General features: G+C 43.7%; 1 protein-coding gene across 3 annotated transcripts in view; it reads left to right on the top strand.

Annotated features, from left to right (window-relative positions):
* The window catches only part of PTPRM (protein tyrosine phosphatase receptor type M), a 759,871-nt gene that overhangs the window by 229,119 nt on the left and 508,718 nt on the right, over positions 1–22,034 (top strand). The window lies entirely within an intron of this gene.

Raw genomic sequence — 22,034 nt, 5'->3', positions numbered from 1 at the left:
TCTATTTTATATATAGTAGTGTGTATATGTTCATCCCAAACTCCTAGTTTATCCCTCTTTCCCCAGAGTAGATTTTTAAAAAGCTATCTGCTGAAATGTCTCCTTTAGGAAGATGATTTCCTTATATACTGCTTCTGGAATGTTGGCAGCAAAAATGGGAAACAGAAAAATTAAACTTTTTATAAGTTGACTAAAGTTTATTAAAATATGAGCTATTAGGCAGTTCTTTGACACTTTTTTACCTTAAATTACAAAAAAAAAACCCCACAAAACACCTGATACCTGTAGGTTTTTAAAAACTTTGTTTGCTACTGACCCACATACCCATCTGTCTGTTCCCTGCCCCCATTTTATGTATTCTACTAACAAGAATGCCTAGTTAAAATTATTACTTAAATATTGAAAAGGCATCTGAAAAAGGAGTTATCTGTGTTTAAAAAGTGATTGCTTGAATTTCTTTTTGTTGTAATCAGTTATTTTTGTGACTTTTAACACCCAAGAAGCCCCCCAAATGACCAAAAATTGCAGCACCATGTTGAGAAATGAAAAATAAGTACTACCTAATTTGCTGAGACTTTGATCATTGATTTTAGGTAGTTTTATGTGTTTGAGGAAATAAGTATAAATATTTGACTATATGTAATTTTTTTTTTTTTTGCGGTACGCGGGCCTCTCACTGTTGTGGCCTCTCCCGTTGCGGAGCACAGGCTCCGGACACACAGGCTCAGTGGCCATGGCTCACGGGCCCAGCCGCTCCGCGGCATGTGGGATCTTCCCGGACCGGGGCACGAAGCCGTGTCCCCTGCATCGGCAGGCAGACTCTCAACCCCTGCGCCACCAAGGAAGCCCCGACTATATGTAATTTTTGACTTTATTTTTACATTTGACTCAGTGTGGGTGGAGTCTACACAAGTTTACTATTTGTTCCATGGCTATAGGTCTTGCCTCACATAATTAATTACTCTAGAGGTACAGACATAGCCTTTTATCTTTTCATCTTGGCTGTCCCAGGAAAAGACATGTTTTCTTGTGTCCCAGTGTCCCATGTACATTCATAACATACTGGAGTCTGTCTGTTGAGGGGACTGGGAGGGGCTTGAGTGAATGTATTAAAGGCATTTCCCCAAACCTCCTATTTGCCAATATTTCTTCCTTCATCTCTATTTCATCAAACCTGTGAAGTAGAAACAAACTTGACAGAGTGGAATTTAATGTTCCCTTTTTATGTCTTCTCACACTCCCTTGAAGAATTAGAGCTGTGTCTTGAAGTGGTTCCAAAGCAGAGAGAAGCAGGGGTGGGAATGCGGGCCTAGGAGGCCACCATCCCTGACCACAAGGAGGGGACTCGGTGCCAGTGGGGAAATAGGTCTTCTTCACTGGGAGATTCTGGGCAGTGATTCCTAGGCAAAATCTACTTCATTTAAATGTGTGAACCTAACCACATAGAGAAAATGTAGCCTGTACTTCTCAAGGGAACTCTATGAGGTTCAAAGCAAAGAGCTGTGTAATTTTTAATTCTTCACTGCATATGGAGGGTGGGAGGGAGGGAGACGCAAGAGGGAAGAGATATGGGAACATATGTGTATGTATAACTGATTCACTTTGTTATAGAGCAGAAACTAACACACCATTGTAAAGCAAGTATACTCCAATAAAGATGTAAAAAAAAAAAAAAAGGTGGGGGGATTGCATTGGGTGACATACTTGAGATTCTTCTCCTGCTGTGCTCAATCTTCCTGTTTGACAAAGGACAAGGGAGGTTGAATTGTTGAAATTACATCTGCAATAGCAAATGATCTCAGCTGATCCTGCAGCAGGTTTTTCATCAGTTGGACATGCAGTTAAACTCTAAATATGTGAAAGGCATGTCTTTGAATAAAGAATATTTTATTAGCTTTGTTAGTATTATGTCATAACTGTCACTAATATTCTATATTAAAAGTGAATATATGGGACTTCCCTAGTAGTCCAGTGGTTAAGACTGGGCGTTTCCACTGCAGGGGGTGTGAGTTCGATAGATGCCTGGTCAGGGAACTAAGATCCCACATGCTGCATGTTGAGGCAAACAAACAAACAAACATTTATTTATTTATCTGTCCAAGGTCTGTAATTGGGGAAAACCCCTGTTTGAAAAAAAATAAAAGTGAATATAAACTGAGTAGAAACATATTCACCTCTGTTTTATAGCATTTTTCTGGTTGGAAGAAATGGAAGCAATACTGAGACTCTCAGATTTAAATGATAGTAATAATAATAGTGGCCAATTATTATTAGAGTGCCTGCTCTAAGTCTGGTGTGGTGTTGTTTTCCTGCACACTTAATTCTCTATAATCATCACTCGCGTTGGGGCAGTGAAGGACCCTGGGGGTTAAGGAGTTGAAGGAACCGTCTCAGTCCGCAGAGCCTGGCTTTCCCTGACTGCATCCTCCTGGAATCACCCAGTCTTCCTTGGGAGGCGTCTAGGGAGGAGGTGGGGAGACAGCCAGCTCTGAAGTGGGCATGGGTTCAAGTTCCCGCTCGGGGGCTTGGGCAAGTTCCTCGGCATTTCTGAGCCCCGATCCCATCTGCAAGTTACAGCACTGCCTCTTCACTAGGCTCCAGGGAGTTAATATAGGAAAAGAGCTTGGAAGGGTAAACAGGCTCCTCCAAAGCATTCCCTTCTCTGGACAGCTGTTCTCAGCCCGTGTCACCCGCGCTCTGGGTTTGGGCAGGGCGCCCGGAGAGGGGGCACCTGGGTCTGCAGCTCCTCCTTCCTCGCTGCGGCCACTGCCCACGCTGTGTCCACAGCCCCTGGACTGAGTTCCTAATTCCTGTCCACCTCCACTGTCCCTGCCATACTCCCCCGACCCCAGCAGTCCTGTTCTGATTAAATGCTCGGGATAACCTGGGCACATGTTAATTTTGCAGTGAAGGTAAGTTTTACTGGAGCCCTAAGTGTGATGGGGCAGGGTAGGCGGGGAGAATGCGGGTGGGAGCCAAAGAGGGCAGCAGCCTGAGGATACTAGAGACTCATTCCTACCAGAACCTCAGGGGTGCGTCTTGCTTTGGGAGCAAGCGAACATTCTCAGCAACGAGTGGTCCGGAGAAAGTCAGTAGTCCTGAGCTTCCGCAGAACATGGCGACTTTGGAATAATAGGAGGTGGGTGGAGTCTGAGAGTGGGGATGAAAAAGGCAACTGGAGAAGCAACTGGAATCAGAAATACCTACTTTTCAGGATCTACAGGAGCAGGAGACCCCCACCCCCGCCCTCTTTTTATCCCTTTCCCCGGCTCTGGTCCCTGCTTCTCTGGGCCTCTGGCACCTCCCTGTGGCAAGCTGCGGCTGAGGTATGGATGGAGCTGAGTCCCCCAAAGGCAAGGCACTTGTCCTGGTGGCATTGTCACCTGGTAATCAGGTTAGTGGTACACGTGTTACAGCACTATCCCTGGGACACACAGGGCCACATGACTCATTGTGAATTGCCCAAGGATGCAAATTACCTGACATACATAGTTTCCTTAAGAACATTCATTATGATCTCTAGGTAGCCTGCTTACAAATGCATTTCTTGGGCAAAGCCTGTATGTAAGCAGTGGGCTGTATACATCTGCACTTGACTCATAAAGCTTTAGAGATGCCAGAAATAGTGTGAGCTGAGTGCCTTATTCGCCTGAAAGACACCTACTTAGCAATGTGTGTGTGTGCGTGCACACACACACACACAAGAGAAACAGAGGGAAGGAGGGAGAGATTGCAGTTTGAACAGACGTTTAGAAGGTACTGTCTCTGGAGTTTGGTGGAGGGCATTAAAGCTGTGGACAGACTGTAGCAACATTTCTAAAACATGTCCCTTAGTAGTAGTAGTAGAATGCATTGTACTTGTCAAGCCTATCTTGTATGAAATAGGCTTCAACCAGAGGGTTGATTTTCCTTAGCAACTTTTTTTCCTATTTGAAATGTCTAGCTTTTTACCAAAGCCCACTCTTTTTTTCAACTCTTTTTGTACTTTATGCTGTTTTCAATGAAGATAGGAATTTAACTTCATTTTCAATGAATAAAAATCAATATTATCCATGGTTTTACATTTTTTTTCTGAACAATTGAATACTTGTTCAAGTCTGCGTTCTGCTCAGCAATTTTTTTCAATCAATATTGGGCTAAAATTGCCACAAATCAGTTTGCAGCTTTGGCAACCAGCTTGCCTCTAGAAAACAGTCCTACAAGGAAAAGTATGCAAACGTCAACCAGGTTGCGTGGAACATTTCTGCAAGGAGCAGGGGAGAGGCAAGAGTGACCTATCCTGTGTCACAGGCTGGGCCGGCAGGTCCTGAACTGGTTTCCGTCACAGCCAACCTCCTTCCAAGTACTGAAGAAGTCTCCCTGCGCCTCGTCCCCCTGCAATGGAAGCTGTTTGCCCTGACCGCACGGCCCCAGTTTGCACTGGGCTGGAGTGGAATGCTGTGCCAGTTCAAAAGCCATGATGTCTGCACTATGGCTGCAGCCAGGCCCAAGCTGCCATCTGTGGGCTGAGTGCCAAGGTCACGGGGCCCAGGGGCTGGCTTCCCCGTGGCACTGTGACACCAGTGGGGCAGATACCAAGGAACTTCATGGGAAGTTCTGTCCCCCAGTTATAGTCTGTATTCTAAACACTTGAAAGAATTCATATAGCCAGGTTTGGTGGGTGATTTTGCACATGTATGGCTGTTACCCGAAAACTGAGTTCACCTCTTGGTGGTTGTGGAGGCAGAAGACACAACCAAGCCAAAGATCAGGAGAAGGAAGGATTTATTACTTGCAGCAAGTAAGAAAAACACCAGGGATCTCTCCCAAAGCACTGTCCTGAACAGTGAAATTGGGAAAGTTTTAAGGTAATGGTACGTGCATATTCATGAGGGGGCTTAGGCAGAGGAGAATTCAGCATAGAATTGAGGCAAAGGTCCACAGAGTCCAAGCTTTAGTTAATTGAAGTTGGGAGGGTCAACATCAGCATTCCATCTTCCCCCTGGGTGGCAGCCTTAATTCCTGCAGAACTCAAAGGTATAATATTATGTGCATCCCTTGAGGAACCAGGACCCTGCCCCAAGGCTGCACTATTGTTTCTTGACTGCTCCTCCCTAGTTTCTGCATTCCATCCCATAAGATCATTAATTACTGAGACCTATTCAAAAGCAAGTATTGTGGCCAGGCTTAGATCACAAAATGACTTAGGCCAAAATGGGTTCTCATGTCAAGAAAGCCATGCCTAGTTCTTTCTCCAGCGACCCCCTAACCCATGTGCTTACATGGCAGCCTCTATAGATGCAAGACCCTGGATAAAGTAATATCTGGGATCACCTTTTATAAGATGAAGTTCCAGCATATGGCATTGGGGTGAACATGAACCCTGGCTCTGAAACCTTTTTATGATAGTTCCTGTCCATCAAGGCCCTTGCCCACTGATTCATAATCAAGACAAAAATGAATTAAATCCAGTTTCAGGTTACTGTGTTTTCATTAGCAACCTTGCCTCTGTGATAACATTGCTGGGTAAATGAGTCACCACTGAGTGACAGACACTTATTCCTGGAATCCCAGCTCCTCTATGGCCATCCTTCACTTTCCTTAAGGCTTGCTTTTTCCCTAATTTCAGCTTTGCAAGTAACTTTTCACATTCGTTTTTATTATTTTAATGAGGCTATAGGTTCTGTTAAGTCTGTTGTGTGTGTTCTTGCTCTTCCTTTTATCTCTCCCCTTCTATAAGCTAGAGTCTTTCTCATAAGCCGCTTTTCTCTTTCCAGTCGGGGTACCTAGCGACCGCCCCATTAAGGTTTGTGGGGTGACGGTGAAGGATTGTCTTTGCAGTGGGAAGTGAGCCTCTCAGATCTTAAGCTCCCTGGGTTCAGAGCAGGAGGGGCTTGATCTGCCCCCAGAATCTCCTGCAGCTGTTTACCAACAGGTGAGCTCTTTCTCTTCCCTTTGGGGACAGAATATGATGGATTCTCATGGCAAGTAGGAAAATAAAACTCTACAAAGCAGTATGGGAGAGCTGTGTAATCAGTCCAGAAATTAAAATATCTAGTTGCCAACTTCCCCTCTGAATATTGGAAGCTGAGACTTGGAACATTGTTTTCTTTTTTTTTCTTTTATAGTGATACTAGTTCAAAGTGTACTTGCTTGTGAAGGAGAAACTGGGTCTAGACGGTCTAGCTCTTTGAAGAGTGAACACTGGGTACGACTACACAGTGCTTGGAGGGGTGTGAAATGTCAGCAAACAGCAGGAGTGCAGAGGCACCCGTGGAACTTGTCAGTCTGAGGTTGGACTGAAGCAGAAAGAAGGGTTTGCTAAAACCTGTCCCAGCTCATTTGTGCTGTTCACGTAGAACGCAGCTGACAGTGTTTGAGCCACGCCTTTCTATGAGACACCATGCTGATGAGTGTACCCCTGTGACTTGCATGCAATGGCAGATTATGTCCACTTTGGTGAGGTTTCCCTTCTAGAGGATCTCTTATGTGATTTTCCCACAAGATAAACAGGTGCCAAGGCCAGGTCCCCAAGGCTTTGCGTGGAAATCAAAGTAGGAGGGATTGAGGACTTGGCAGGAGGGGGCAGAGAGAAATGAGAGGAGAGAGAATGAACATGGATGTGATCGTAAGGATATAGGAGGTGTGCATTCGTGTGTTGTGATCTCAATAGCACTTTTGCAGCGGAAACTTCATTAAGATTGACAAAGAGCGAAAGCTTGGGTTCAGGAGCCAGTAAGACTGTTTTTCAAAGACAGAATCAGTCATTCATGTCCGGTTCTCCTTCCATGACATAGTTTAAGTAGTGTGTATCCTTTATTTTATTTTATTTTTAATATTTATTTATTTATTTATCTTCACCTGCGTCGGGTCTTAGTTGGCACTCGGGATCTTTTGTTGCGGTGCCTGGGCTCTCTAGTTGTGTCACTTGGGCTCCAGAGCACGTGGGCTCTGTAATTGTGGCGCTTGGGCTTAGTTGCCCTGCGGCATGTGGGTTCCTAGTTCCCCGACCAGGGATTGAACCACCAACCCCTGCGTTGCAAGACGGATTCTTAAGCACTGGACCACCAGAGAAGTCCCAGTGCGTATCCTTTAAAGGCAACATTTCTGGTATCCACAAAGGAGCTGAGTGTTTAAGACAGAGGACCTGGCTCCAAGGAGCTTCTTATCCAGGTGTGGGCCCTTTTTCCCTGGCTCCTGCTTGGAACTTCCTGGGTCCTCTCCACTGAGAACATGTGCCTTCACCTCTGCACATTTTTCTTCTATTATTTCTTTGGTCGCTTCTGTTACTTTCTCAGTTTTTTCTTTCAAAATTCATATTAGATACATGTTAAAATTTTTGGCTTAACTTTTATTTCTCCAGACTTGGGTGGTTTCCTCCTGTGCTGATGAATACTCAGCTGAGCTCTTGAGGGGAACGTGCTGTGGGTTTCCAGAGCTCCATCTCCACACAGCTGTCTTTTCTCCAGTACTCTGTCCTGCACGCTCCAGCCACCTTGGCCTCTCCAAACTCTTTCTGACTGTCCCTTCAACCCAGGGAATGTGTTGGGCTCCCCGAAAGCCCCCTATCTGCATGCAGCCTATAGACTCTTGCAAGGCAGTAATTGGGGTGATTGTAGGGTTCACTTCCTTTGTTACCCATCTTTCAAGTATCACTTTCCTTTGTTCCCCGGAATCCAGTGTCTTGTAAACTGTTGTTTCTTATATTTTGTGTGTATTTTACTTGTTCCTTGTGGGATGGTTAAATCTGGCCTGTACTCTGTCTTTGTGGCAAGCAGAATTCCCTTTGTGGTGTTTCTCAGATTTTTTTTTTTTTTCTTTTTGGCTGCACCGCATGGCATTTGAGATCCTAGTACTGCGACCAGGGATCCAACCCGCACCCCCTAAAGTGGAAGTGCAGAGTCCTAACCACTGAACTGCCAGGAAATTCCCAGTGTTTTTCAGACTTTGAAGATGGGTCCTTTTTTCCAAAGAGTCTGTAACTGGACTACCATTGCCTTTGGAAAATGCCACTGTCGTAAGAGAGGAAGTGGTGTTCTGTTGGTTAAGGAATTTTTACCTGATGCCCTAGTCCTTAGAAACTAGAGTCTCAGAGTTGACGTGGCATAAAGAGTTGACATAGGCCAGTTGTCTTCAAACTAGAATTTTTTTAAACAATAATGTGCTCCCCTCACACACTTCTAAATTGAAAGCAAAGTTTTTCATCATAAGTTGCAATATGTGTAAAGCATGTAATTCCAATAAATTGTAAACATTGAGATTTTGATATAAATCAATGATTATTCTATAAATAATAAATAATAATAAAAACATAATAAATATGTCATCTGGAGTCTAAATACCATTGTAGTTTGAGGCCCATTATTTTCATTTTTTTACATTTAAATTTTATTTTTTTAATATATTCTTTTTTTAATAACTTTATTTATTTATTTATTTTTGGCTGCATTGGGTCTTCTTTGATGTGTGCAGGCTTTCTCTAGTTGTGGTGAGTGGGGCCTATTCTTCGTTGCAGTGTGTAGGCTTCTCATTGCGGTGGCTTCTCTTGTGGAGCACGGGCTCTAGGCGCATGGGCTTCAGTAGTTGTGGCGCACAGGCTCAGTAGCTCCCAGGCTCTAGAGCTCAGGCTCAGTAGTTATGGCACACGAGCTTAGCTGCTCCAGGATATGGGATCTTCCTGGACCGGGGATCGAACCCGTGTCCCCTGCACTGGCAGGTGGATTCTTAGCCACTGCGCCACCAGGAAAGCCCTATTTTCATTTTAAATCATGAAAGAGTTCTTCTTTAACATTTAGAGATTTTACATTATTCCTCTTTCTTCTTGGTGTCGTATTTCCATTCCGCTTTCCCCATTTTCTGATATTTTCTAATGTCATATGTTTGCTCCTTTAACATGTTCATGCATCACCCTATTTTGTTTATCTACATCTAAAATTAACATATAAATTAAAATAATTGTTAAAAAAAATTTCTCATGACCGTAAAATTTTATGTTTAAACATCAAATTCTTCTGGATTGGCTTGTCACTACAATTATCAGTAGCACACAATTGATCCAAACAACATAAATAGTTAAAGGACTGATAGATAATATTTCAGCATAATGACTGAAATCTTATTTGAAATGCATCTCTTTGGGAAAAGAGGGTCCTTTATTTTTTCTAGTTACTCTGTTTACCTGTGGGTATAATTATTTATTGCTGGAACAAGACCAGATGAAGAGATTACACTGATAATCCAGGTAAATTTCACATGAAGGAAACATACAGTGGTAACTCCTAAAATATGTAGGTATTATGTGAAGTAAGTTGATATAAATATAATGACATATGGCTTCTGTATGTAATTTATTTGAAGTTTTGTGAATTTCAGAGACAATGCACTTTTGCCTGCGGGTGGATATATACCATAGTATTAGATACTATTTTGGGCTAATTTTTTTGTCCTCTTGCTCTTCTCTAGTAGTTGACAGTTGACCACTGTATAAGCCTAAACTTGCACAATGGATAAACTATAAGATATGGCTTTCATTATAACAAAAGGATCCCTAGCTTTGTGAAGGATTTTAAACGATTCCATTTACAAAATGATTTCTCTGCTATTGGTCATATCTACTGCGTGAAATGATGCATACCTGCCTAGGGATGCACTTTGGCCATCCTGTTGTCCTGTATCAGTATGATGGATAGAACCATCTCCAGTAGGATAATTGGGGTCACATTGTAAAACTGGACTTGTCTTTGCACCATGTGATTCTCGGAAGTCGTGGAATCTGGGCACAGTTCCTGGAAGCCGTCCCGTGCACCTCTGGGCAGCGTTCATCTCACTGCTGGTCTCCACTTGGAATGAGTTTCAAGGAGGCCGGTAGGGACTGAGGCTACTGCCCTCCTTATCCAAGCACTGAAGGATGAAAAAGGCTTCGTGCCAGATAGGGATGCTCTGCCCCACAGACGGTCCACGCAAAAAATGGCGTCTTTCCTTAACCTCACACTCGTTGGCCTAGATTTTTACAATTTAATTTTTTTTTTTTACAAGTTAATTGCTCCTTCCCCCAGGGTGAAATTAGTTGGCTTTTGTCTTGGCCAACACCCTCTCTGGAGGGAGCTTTTAATGAAAGTTGTCAGAGAAAGATGTAACTTAATTTCTAGGGAATATAATTCCAGACGACCACACTGCTTCTTCTAAACTAGCTGAGTTTTGTTTGTTTGTTTTATAAGTAGCTCAGAGAGTAAAGAAAGCACTGTTAATTTCCTTGGCTAGGTCTGGGTATTATTGCTTCTTCATGAGAGCTTTGAAGTGTATCTAACCCCATTCATTCAGTCATTCAGGAGCAGCTGTGACTCCATCCTAAAGTGAAATTAATCCTTCCCTTCTTCCTGGCTCATCCTTCCAGGTACAGACTGACAGCCCGGCCTCTGTGACACTTAATTGCCTCCTTATATATCTTCTCTTCACCCTGTGGACTTGGGGGTCTTATTCATCCTTGTATCTACCACAGACTCTGTCACATAGCAGATTCTGGGAGGGAATAAATAAAGAATTGTCTTAAGCACATCTGAATCCTGGCTTGTTCTTAGTAGCTGTGCTATCTTGGGGACAGTTCCCCACCTTTCTGTCCCAGGTTTCTGCATGCCAACATGGACATAATAAACCCTACACACAGAGTTGTGGTCAAAATTAAATGTCTGTGAAGTACTTACTCTGTGCCTGTGAGTGAATGCTTAGTCCGTGGCCTTCTTCAGCAGTAACCTGCCAATCTTATTGCTACGGATGGAGTGGATGCAGGAACGCACTTGTGTCGTTGCTGACTTCCGTGCTAGGACGTGGAATTCATGTTCTGATAGTGACACATGGAAACTCCTGGAGAGTACAGTGCAGGAGAAAGGAAGACTCCAGGGTGAAAGGTTTAAATCAGTTTAAGGTTAGGGTTGAGGAAGTTTCTCAGGAGAGATAAGGTGTGGGCAGTGATTTCAGAAAGAATATCAACATTTTCTAGACAGTCCGTGTAGTAAAGTAGAGGTAAAATGGCTGAGGGATTTCCAGGGGTTTAATAATTGTAGGGTGTGCCATTGAGAGTGGGGGAGGGTTTTGGGGAGGGATGGAGAGAGGGTGGAGTGGGAAACAAGCCCCTCCACAGAGGCAGCCAGGAGCCACGGAAGGGTTTTGTAAAGTAGAGGGTCATGGTCAAGGGGCCATTTTGTGAAAAATTAATACCAGCTGAGTCTCCAGCTCTGGTGATGAAGTCCATGGCTAATTTATACCTGTGCTGTACCTTAAACTTGAGTGAGACTGCGGGATCTTCCTGGAAAGAAATGGGTAGGGTCCCTAAAGGACCCCTTGGTAAGTCCTTTGGACCCTCAACCCTCACTGCCCACCCCCCCCTCCCCCCTCCCCGATCAGTCATATCTGCTCTGGTCCTGATGCTGTGCCACACAGCAGGGTCCTCCCCTAGTAGAACTTCTCCCTGGAGCCGGGGAGGCAGGTGATGCATCTCCAGGTGACCTGTTTCCCTCCTGCTTGCCTGAGCCTGGCTGGTGCAGGACCTGGTCGGAGGAAAGTGAACTAGCTGGATTCTGGCTGCTCCAGCCCACAGCCGACAGTTGGGATCACCAATGAAATCAAAGGTAGTCCTCTTAGAATGGGTCCTCTTTATTTCCTGGGGCAGTCACCCAAGAAAGCTACTCACCTGACACCATGAAATGCACTTTGCTTTTATTTTTGTGTGGCTTTGGGGAAGGAACACTTAGAGTCTGTCCGCAACAGACACTGATCTTGAAGGCGGAGGAAATTAGGATGAGAGAGCCCCTAGGTTTCCTGCTGGAAACTGGCCCCTTGAACGCTTCCCCAGGCCCCAGAGCTCCTTCCCTGGGAGCCCCGCCTTCTCCCTAAAGACTCCAGTGTTCACGTGTTGCCAGGCTGCTGTCCTCCATCGGTGACTTCTGCTGCCATGCCACCATGGCCAGTAGGGAAGGGAAAGTGCTTTCCCTTTGGCTGCTCTGTCCCGAGCATCGGTCAGACCCTTCCTGTGGATTCTTGGCTGGACAGAGACCAGGCTGGCATCTGCAACCTGACTTTGCCAGGGCTTCAGCTCCAGTGGAGGGAAGTGCAGCGTGGAGGTCCTGCAGCAGGGCAGGACCTACCCCTGGGGCCTCTGTTGACCCCTGCCTGTCTGCCTCCCACCCCTGTAGCTCCCCGCCCCCCTTAAGTAGACCTACATACTCCCAGCCCAGACAGAGGGGGCTGTTGACTCTAGGAAGGAGGAGAAGTTCTGGAACCCTGGTCCAAATCCTACCTCCACATTTCCTACCAGGACTGATCTCAGTGCAAGTGGTGAGCCGATCACCCTCTGGTAGCGCTCACCCCTCCCCCAGGACCCTAGTCTGGCTCTGTGGCCCCAGCAAGGCTATGCCCTAGTAGCCCAGTGTGGAGCATTTCCCATGGTCTGCATTCTCTGGAGAAAGACAGCACCTGTGCAGTACAGGGACAGCCTGGTACACGTTCCTTCTCACGCTGTCTCCATCTGGAATTTAGAAAAATTCTAGTGAAACACAAAGAAGACCTTCTCGTTGGCACTGTTGTCAGAATAAGCTCCCCAGAGGAGGTGGGATTTCTCAGCATCCTGCAGGGCAGTATAGGCCCTGACATTTCCACAGGGCGGTGTCAGTCTGCACAGGGCCTCATCTGTCCTTGTGGATGCACAGGAACAGCCCCGTCCGTGGTGGTCTGATGGTCACCAGCCCAAGGGCAGTTGGAAGCCATCGTGTTTGTGTGCTGGGGGGTTGCTGTGTTTTGATTTTTGCTCCATAGTGCTCTCTTTCTTTGAAAAAAAGATTCTTAAGTATTAACAAATTTCCTTTTATTGCTCATTGTTTTTTTCTCTCCTTTTCTCATTTCTTTTTTTTCCATTTTCTTTCAGTAAGTAGTAAGACTAGTCCTATCTAGCCTAGCAAGGTACATTGTTCAGTTCACTTGTAATTGAGGAGATAGAGTAGGAGTTTGGGATTAACATATACATACTACTATATATAAAATAGTTAAACAACAGGGACCTACTGTATAGCACAGGGAACTCTACTCAATATCTTATAATAACCTATAATGGAAAAGAATCTGAAAAAGAATATATATACACATGTGTATGTATAACTGAATCACTTTGCTGTATACTTGAAACTAACACAACACTGTAAATTAGCTATACTTCAATTAAAAAAAAATAAAATTCAGTTGTACTTTGTAGTTTCCTGTCCAATTACTAAGGTTAAAAGCTTTGCCTTGCCATTTATAATACAACAAGACCCCACCTCAAAATACGGCTCTCTCTGGGGATGTGGTGAGAGGAGAAAGACCTCCTGGTCCCAGTGGCCTTTGTCCAGGCTGACTTAGAGCAGGACAGGCACCTGCTGTCAGGTGCACGGTCTGGCCCAGAGGCATGGGAGCAGACCTGCTACATTATGTAACGCTGAGCTGGCTGCTCGCTGGAGCCTCTGGGTGAATGGATCATCACTGTGCTTTCCAGACTTCAGTTTTTCTTCACGGATCTATGCCACATGCTTAAACATGTCCATCTGTCTGTCTGTGTCACACATGGAGATACAGATCTTCTCCTGCTCCTCTTGGTATAAGGCTTACTGTCATTTCACATGTGGTGTCTGTCAGTGCCGTGGGGACCAGAATCTCTGTCTGGCTTTTTTTTTTTTTTTTTCCTTTCTTTGTGGTACGCGGGCCTCTCACTGTCGTGGCCCCTCCCACTGCGGAGCACAGGCTCGGGATGCGCAGGCTCAGCGGCCATGGCTCACGGGCCCAGCCGCTCCGCGGCCTGTGGGATCTTCCCAGACCGGGGCACGAACCCGCCTCCCCTGCAACGGCAGGCGGACTCTCAACCACTGTGCCACCAGGGAAGCCCCACTGTCTGGCTTTTAAGAGAAAGTGGCAAGGAGCCAGGATGTGGAACTATGTGGCATCCCTAATTTAGGTGCAGTTTATCCTCAATAGAATAGAGGTTAATTGCTAAGGCCCTGGTTCCCAAACTGTGTGCCAGGGCACCCTGGAGCATTATAACAAACATACGGGGTATTGCAGGATCTTTATGTTTTCAAGGGAAACACAGCAATATGGGCTGGACACCATGCAAATGACTACTATTAAGCTGTTTAGATACTTAATAAGCAGAGTGCGGAGGTATTTCCTTTGGCCTAGGGGCACCATGAAAAAAAAAATCACTGAAACACTGAGAGCGATGTGAACACAGAAAGTTTGGAAACTTTTGCTGTCAGGGAGCAGTGAAGGCCCTTTAGAGCCAGGTGTGTGAGGGACGGAGTGAGAGAGAGAGAAGAAAATGCAGACTTGGCAGCTGGGAAACTGGGTCAGAATGACGAATCTAACAGGCATCCAGGGTGGCTGGTAGCCACTGATCTCCATGGTGCTCTGAACTCGAGATTGCTTCCCTTTCCTCCGACATAAGAGCCTGACGCTCCTGGCCCTGCTGGTCACCCTGCTGCTGGGTGTGGGTACTGCCCTCCACCCCTCAGACCAAGCGTTTTGCATCTGTCTTCTTTCCGCAGGATTCGTTCATCCACTGAACGTTTCTTGGCTACACCTACATGAGGAGACGACAGTGAGCAGAACAGACAGAAATAAATCCCTGATGCCTTGAAGCTTACGTTTTTCTGGAATAATATCTAATAGGATATTATCGCTGTTTACTGTGAGCCAGGCATTGTTCTAAAAGCTTTGCATATATTAACTCATTTAATCCTGACCAAACTTGTTCCATAAGTATAATTAGTTTTGCTGTTTACACGCGTCTGGTGTAATGGTGATGACATTCAGACCATCTCACTGCTCCTACTCATTGGCTGGCGTCCTTGGCAACGTGGTACCAGTCAGGCAAGACAGCAGCGTTTAGAGTGAAACGTGGCCCCTTCGGTCTGTTGACACGTATCTCTCTGCTTCTCTGATTGGGTCATGTGAGCCTGCTCTGTATTATCTCACAGCAAACCGCACCCTTGACTTTGTCTACAAACACTGGTGTCTGAGCGTGTCCTCATCTGCATATGTGAGATTGACGTTTCAGACGTAATGGAAGCCACATTAGCAAAATGTTAAGCCTTTCCATGGGCACGTCCCCCGGTAATGTGTCTTTCTAGGACTTCCTGTAAATACAACATGGTGTATTTAGGTGGATGTCAAACTGGCAGTGCCACCCGAGCAATTTCTGATCACACTGAAGAGTGGTTTACTTGCCTGGCATGTCGTCCTGCGAAGTCAAGGGCTGTGACTTCGGTTATGAGAGTTGGACTTTAGTAAAATGGTTTCTCCCATTTTTTTTTTTTTGCTGGGCTCAGTGGTTTCCTGGAAAAGCAGAATCAGAAACTAAGAAATGAAAGGTGTTGAACAGTGGATAGTTGTATCCAATGAAATTTCCATGAAATAACAGCTTATGCTATTGTTCTTTTTTTTTTATAACGAATGTAATACTTGCTCATCATAGAAAATACAGAAAATTATATAACAAAAGTAACTGCAGTCATATCGCCCAAAGAAAACAACTCTCTACTTTTGGACATATGTTCTTTTACTCTTTTTCCAGGCAAAGATATGCTTCCCTATCTTTAACAAAATCTTATCATGTGTTGACGATGTGCATTGTGGCTGCATTTGGTGCAGAGTAGCATAGATGGTACGTTCCTCGTTATTACTGGCAGAAAGAAAGGCAATTGTCATCTCCTGAATCTTAAAAACAAACCCAGTACTTCCCTCGGCCATACATTCCCCTCCAGTCTTCTATCCTTCCTTCTTTTTCTTCTCTTGGCTGTGGACCTGATGTCATTAAAGATACCTGTGGCCTTGTAGCCCTTCTCAATTCTTCATTAAAATTCACCTAATGGCAGAGGGGAAAGAAAACGTGTCCCATCTTTGCCCCTTTGCTCTAGCACCTCCCACGGCTGAGCTCTGGTCCACAAGTCTCTCTCCTCTTCTAGAGAGAAGATTATTTGCGGTCAGGGACCATCCCCTATACATCCTTTACCCTTGGAGAATAGTAAGGGTTCAGTAGGCGTCTGCATCTCCTTCATGCTAGAGCCTTGCTCCAGGGCACCACGGATCTTGGTTGGGCACAGCCACTGAGTGCCCATGGTCACCTGATCTGACCACAGAAGCCAAAGGGAGTCAGCCCCCACTGAGCATTCAGGGAGTCTGCATGCCTTTTTACCAGGGCCCATACACATGGTCGTACTGGGGTGGATTTAATTTCCCACGTGAACACATGTGCCCATGATAGCATCTGCGTATCCATCATGGACACATATGTCCTGAGGTTGTCAGGGAACATGGTTTTCTCCTAATTGTGGACATTGTCAGTTACCTGCCCAAATATCCGTAGACACATTCTGCTTGTATTGTACAGATGCTTCAGGGGTTCCAGAGAGGGGCCAGGCATATTCCATGACCACAGGGAGTTCACAACCCAGAGCAGGTGACAATACCCGACACAACCTGGCAAAAGAGCTGAGTCATTTGGGAAGTTTTTAAAAAATTTTGCGTGTGTAAGTACCTACATGTGTGTATCACATTTATATCTGGTCCCACCTCATATTCACGAAAATCATATGGGTTCAAGGATCTGGAATTTTAATGCTTCTCCTGGTTCTGATGAGTAACACGGTTTAGGAGCTACTGAGTTGGAATTTGTAGCGCCGGGCAAAGTCTATGAGAGGGGAGGTGGAAACCTGAAAGCCACACGACTATAAAATCCTTGAAGCAGGGCCATGCTTCTGCATCCTCGTGTGTGCAGGGGCCTGGACCCCTCCCCTCCATGCACATGGGAAGGCCCTTCGTTCATGAGTTCTGTTGAACTGAGCTGAGAGTGGTAGAATTCCCTGTGCTCTGCATCTGGCAAGAAGGATGCTCTGTTTTTCTAGACTGAAATAAGGAGTAAGAAAGATTACAGGGAAGGGGATCATTCCAGTCTAAAGAGAACCCGTGGTTTTTTGGTTTTTTTTTTTTTAGATGTTGGGGGTAGGAGTTTATGAATTTATCTATTTTTGGCTGCATTGGGTCTTCATTTCTGTGCGAGGGCTTTCTCTAGTTGTGGCAAGCGGGGGCCACTCTTCATCGCGGTGCGCGGGCCTCTCACTATCGCGGGCTCTCTTGTTGCGGAGCACAGGCTCCAGATGCGCAGGCTCAGTAGTTGTGGCTCACGGGCCTAGTTGCACCGCGGCATGTGGGATCTTCCCAGACCAGGGCTCGAACCTGTGTCCCCTGCATTGGCAGGCAGATTCTCAACCACTGCGCCACCAGGGAAGCCCAAACCCGTGTTTTAGAAGCCATCTCAGGACTCTGGGATATATAGCCAGCCCTGTTGGCGCTACCGTCACTATAATAACTGTGCTGGTGTGTTTAGGGTTCTTCAAAAGGTAAATGAAGTAAAAGGTATGAAGTCTATTTGTAAAAGAAAAATAGTTACAGAAATGAATGATGGCATCCTGTAAGTATTTCAGTAATGAACCACTTTTCTTCTCTTTTTTGTTTGGCCTTCAGTAAGTTCTAGCAATTCACATTCAGTACTGCTGAGTCCCGTGGTATGAGAGATGTGCATTGACTATAAAAACCAAATTGTATTTTGAAATCAAAATGAGATGATTTTCATATTACCTGCCATTTGGATTATCTGTCCTATTGTTATCATAAATAATGAAAACCTGAATGTAGATGATAATAATAGTGATATCTTTGTGACAATGTGTCTGCTTCAAAGCACTTCTGTGTTGAGAGGAACAAACAAAATAATGTATATAAATGTTGGAGACATTTTTGTGCATAATATTTTCAGGAAACCTGAAAACCTGAGTACATAATAATTATACATTTGCCTGCCTTGGAATTCAAGATGACACTCTCGTCAGATTCAACATAACAATAGATGCATATTTTACTTCCAGGAAAATACTAGTATGGTCTACCTTACCTAATCAAGGTATTTCTATTCCAGAAATAGGTGGCCAAAATTAGATTGCTAATATAAACTGGAAGTTTTAAATCATGGGCTTATAGATACTTGGAATATAAATTGCAAAATTATATGTATAAGTAGCCCAAACACATGATTGTGTTATGTTACTGAGGTTTGAAAATATTGGCTGTGAGATCACTCGTAAAGATGTCTTAAGTCGACGTGACATGTAAATCTCAAGAGTATTGTCAAAGATCTGCAAGATCATTTGTAAGGCCCTAGAGTATGTGTAATTGTGGGTCTCATGCACTGAGATCCTTTCCTTTGGTGATACAAAGGAAAAAGTAAAGACTTCCATGTGATACTTCTAAAATTTTTCTATTTCTAGGGGAAACTAGATTTCTCCTTCTTGGGAAAGAACTGCCTAACCAGGGTCCTGTCTCCCTTGGGAATTTGTATTTTTCTTCTTTTCTTTCTCCTTTGTTTCTGTCTGTTTACTTATTTATCTGTTCACGTTTGCCTTCATTTTACTGTTGAATATTTTAATAATTGAGTATTGATTATCTTCTTTCTTTATGTCCACGTAGTAATGAAATAATCATTTAACAAGTATCATCTTACACTTTATCGAATCAATGTTCTGGTTAACTTGGACCTAAATGAAACGCCTCCTTTCTTCCCACGGTTATGAGTTAAATCTCATTAACATAGTTCAATACACTTTTTTGATTCAATAAATGTAATATAACAGGATTTAGCCAATGTGCTTTGCAGATACGCAGCCCTTTGAAAAAGTGGGCCAACTATACTTCTGATACCTAATACAACATAGATGCTATGAAATAGTTGTAAATACAATGGAAATGCTATATAATAGTTGCCTGAACATGGCAGATTCAACTTTTGGTTTTTGGAACTTTCTAGAATTAAAAAAACCATATTTTCCAGCCAGTGTTGGTTGAATCTGTGATGCAGCACAGAGGGTCAACTGTACTTAAAAATTTCAACTGCAGTGATAGGATTTGTAAGGGATTGGCTTGAAATGTATTCTTTGAAGTTCCAGAATAGGGTTAAGGCAGAATTGTGGTATCAGGTGGGGGAGAATTTAAGTTTCTTAAAAGTTCTGGACAATCACAATCTTCAACCTTATTGCACTTCGTTTGGAGGAAAATACACACTCCTTTTATTGTCAACAAGGGCTGGGTTGCAGTTGTCAACTATTGATTCTCTGTACTGGAAAGTGGAGCAGTGGTCTTAAATATTGCCAAAGGTAATTTATTTTTTACTTTGAAATAAAACCTTTGGGGAGCAAGTCTGCCTTCCTTATCCTGTCAGTCTTATGCCAACACAAAAATATATTTATTTTCTGAACGTTTCAATTAACATTACAGGCAGGATCCCTGAGTGGCAGAGGGTGGCTTCCCGAGTTTTAAAGTTTGTTCTAGATGAATTTGCGAGGAAAAAAATATACATGTGATTCACTAAGGAATAAGTTAAACTATTTATTAGAGGATGCATATGCACCTACAGTCATCAGGCAAATTCTTCTTTTGAAAGTATCATATCTTGAAGCTTTGGGGAGAGATCCTGTGGGATGGGTCTGTGATAATCTCTCTGTCCGTCTACCTCCAAAAGGTCACAGGGAAAGTAATCCAGATTTGTCACTGTTCTGGCAGGGTCTGTGCTGGGAAAGCATTGGCAATGTGTCCATTATTTTCAGGATTTGGCTTCCTGTTCCGATGTCAGAGTTTGCTGTAGCAAGAAATTGACAAATGGTCAGAAATGTGCCTTCGGTGATATGCCCCTGTTATGTTGTGTATTCTTCAGACGATGAATTGGTTTTACGCAGAATAAAAGCCATTAGAAACATATGGTGTGACAGTTGGCAGCAGAATGTGTTTGTTTTGTTGTAACTCCAGAAGCTGCTACTATTTGGCATTGACATGCCCTTGAAAATCTAAGATGCTTTGGTCAATGTGTTTGTTGTGTTAAACTTCATATAAATTTTATTGTGAGATTTATTGTACGAGGCAGGCTTACCTTCTTTGTTTTTAAATTTCAAGTTGATCTGAGATGAAAGGACAAGATGCAGTTTTTAAAGTACAACTATGAAGGTACTTAGAGAAGCTGTGTGCAAAAAATCAGGTTCATCGCTTCTCAGTCACGTGGCATTATTTTAAGCCCCTTGAGTTGAAAAGCAGATTATACAGAAAGAATTTCTATCAACACTGAAGCTCCTGGTAAATTGTAAGTGATCATAATGTAACAAATTGTATAATTCAGAAAAGATATAAGGGTTATTCTGGAGTCTCTCTTCTGCTTACTGTTTCTTTACAGAATAATTTTATTTCTAACTTTAGGTCAGACAGATTAGGGCATTTGGGGCTCAAACCATTGCTTAATGAGAGGCACGGTCTGCACCTGATTATTCAGAGAGGAATTTGTAGATAATCTGGCACCAGAGTTGCTTAAAATACTCTGACATAAACTGCTTCTGAGGGTACCAGGGTAAGTAATAGTTAAGCTTTCTAGAATTCTGAGAAAGGAGTCACTCTAAGAGTTTAACACAGGAAGTGCCAACGTTTTGAATTTAGCTTTATTGTGAGGACTTTTTTTTCTAAAATGAACGATGTGTTCTTCTGATGCTCAAAATAGAGATACGGTGAACATAATTTGACTTTCCTTGTTGATTCATAATTCAGAGACCAAGTTCCTGTGAGGGATTGTAACTGTGGGTCTAGTTCCTGGAGCAGGTTAGGGTACCCAGAGATGAAGAGGATGCTGCCCTAAACTAGCTTCCTCGCAAATGCCCAGCATGGCCCCTTCCTTTTTCCTTCAGAGTCACTTTCACATAAAGGTGGCTGAAGCGTGAGACCAAATGATCCTCTGGTTTGCAAGATTAATTTGTAAGTAATAATTAAGGGACACAAGGGTGCTATTTATAATTTTATAAGAACTACCGGTATAAACCAGGACTGTCCGGGGAAAATCATGGTTATTCCAGTAATAATTAGCAGGTATTGAGCATTTAACTGCAGCAGTATGGTAGGCACTAGGGGCATTATCTCACTTAAGCCACAGGACAGCCCAATGAGGTGGGCCCTGTTGCTTATCCCTGTGATGGTTAATGTTGTGTGTCAACTTGCTAGGCCATGGTACCCAGTTGTTTGGTGAAACACCAGTCTACATGTTGCTGTGAAGGTATCTTTGGATGTGAAGGTATCTTTGGGTGTGATTAATATTTAAATCAGGGGACTCTGAGTAAAACAGATAGATAACCTTCCATGATGTGGGTGAGTCTCATCCAATCAGTTGAAGGTTCCCTGAAAAAGGAATTCTCTTCAAGACTATGTCATAGAATCCCTGCCTGAGTTTCCAGCCTGCTGTTCTACAGACTATGACTTGCCATCCCCCAAAATTGCATGAGACAGTTCCTTAAAATGTCTCTCTCTCTGATGTATACTACTATATAACCAGTGTATACTATTGGTTTTGTTTCTCTGAAGAACCCTGACTCACGCAATTCCTTTTATACAGACGTAACAAAGGCCCAGAGAGGTTAATTAAATCATCTAAAGTCAAGTTGACACTGTTTATAGATGGAAAATATGAGATTTGAGCCTAGATTTTTGGGCCCCAGGTCTCAAGCTCTTTACTGTTAAGCTCTGTTGTGTCTTAAGAACATACACAAAACAGCCACTAAAAACCCTCTTGTGATTTTTGTTTAAACTGGCCTCTATCTTGCTGAGACTCTTCATTGTTACTGAGAGTTTTGAGCTGTTTCTGAACATCAACCACAGCCTTTGTGATGGTTTTTTTTTAATCAGTATTATAGGCACAGACACTTCTCATGGAGACTATGCGTTCTTCAATCGCCCTTATACACACTTTGTTCAGGGCATATGAAGGAATATCCCCGTGCATTTTTCAGAATTTCTGGCAGGTGTTTCAGGGGAGGACCCACTCCTACTGATAGATTATCATTGCCATCATCAGCTAACGCCAATTCAGAGGTGACACAACAGGCTGGCGTTTCTCAAACCTGTTGGAATGGGTAACCCTCTGGACCTAATATTGTACCAGTCATGAGAAACATTTCGCT

The sequence above is a fragment of the Mesoplodon densirostris genome, chromosome 15 (assembly GCF_025265405.1).
Source record: "Mesoplodon densirostris isolate mMesDen1 chromosome 15, mMesDen1 primary haplotype, whole genome shotgun sequence".
NCBI classification, from domain to species: domain Eukaryota; kingdom Metazoa; phylum Chordata; class Mammalia; order Artiodactyla; family Ziphiidae; genus Mesoplodon; species Mesoplodon densirostris.
This window is presented reverse-complemented; position numbering and strand designations above follow the sequence as displayed.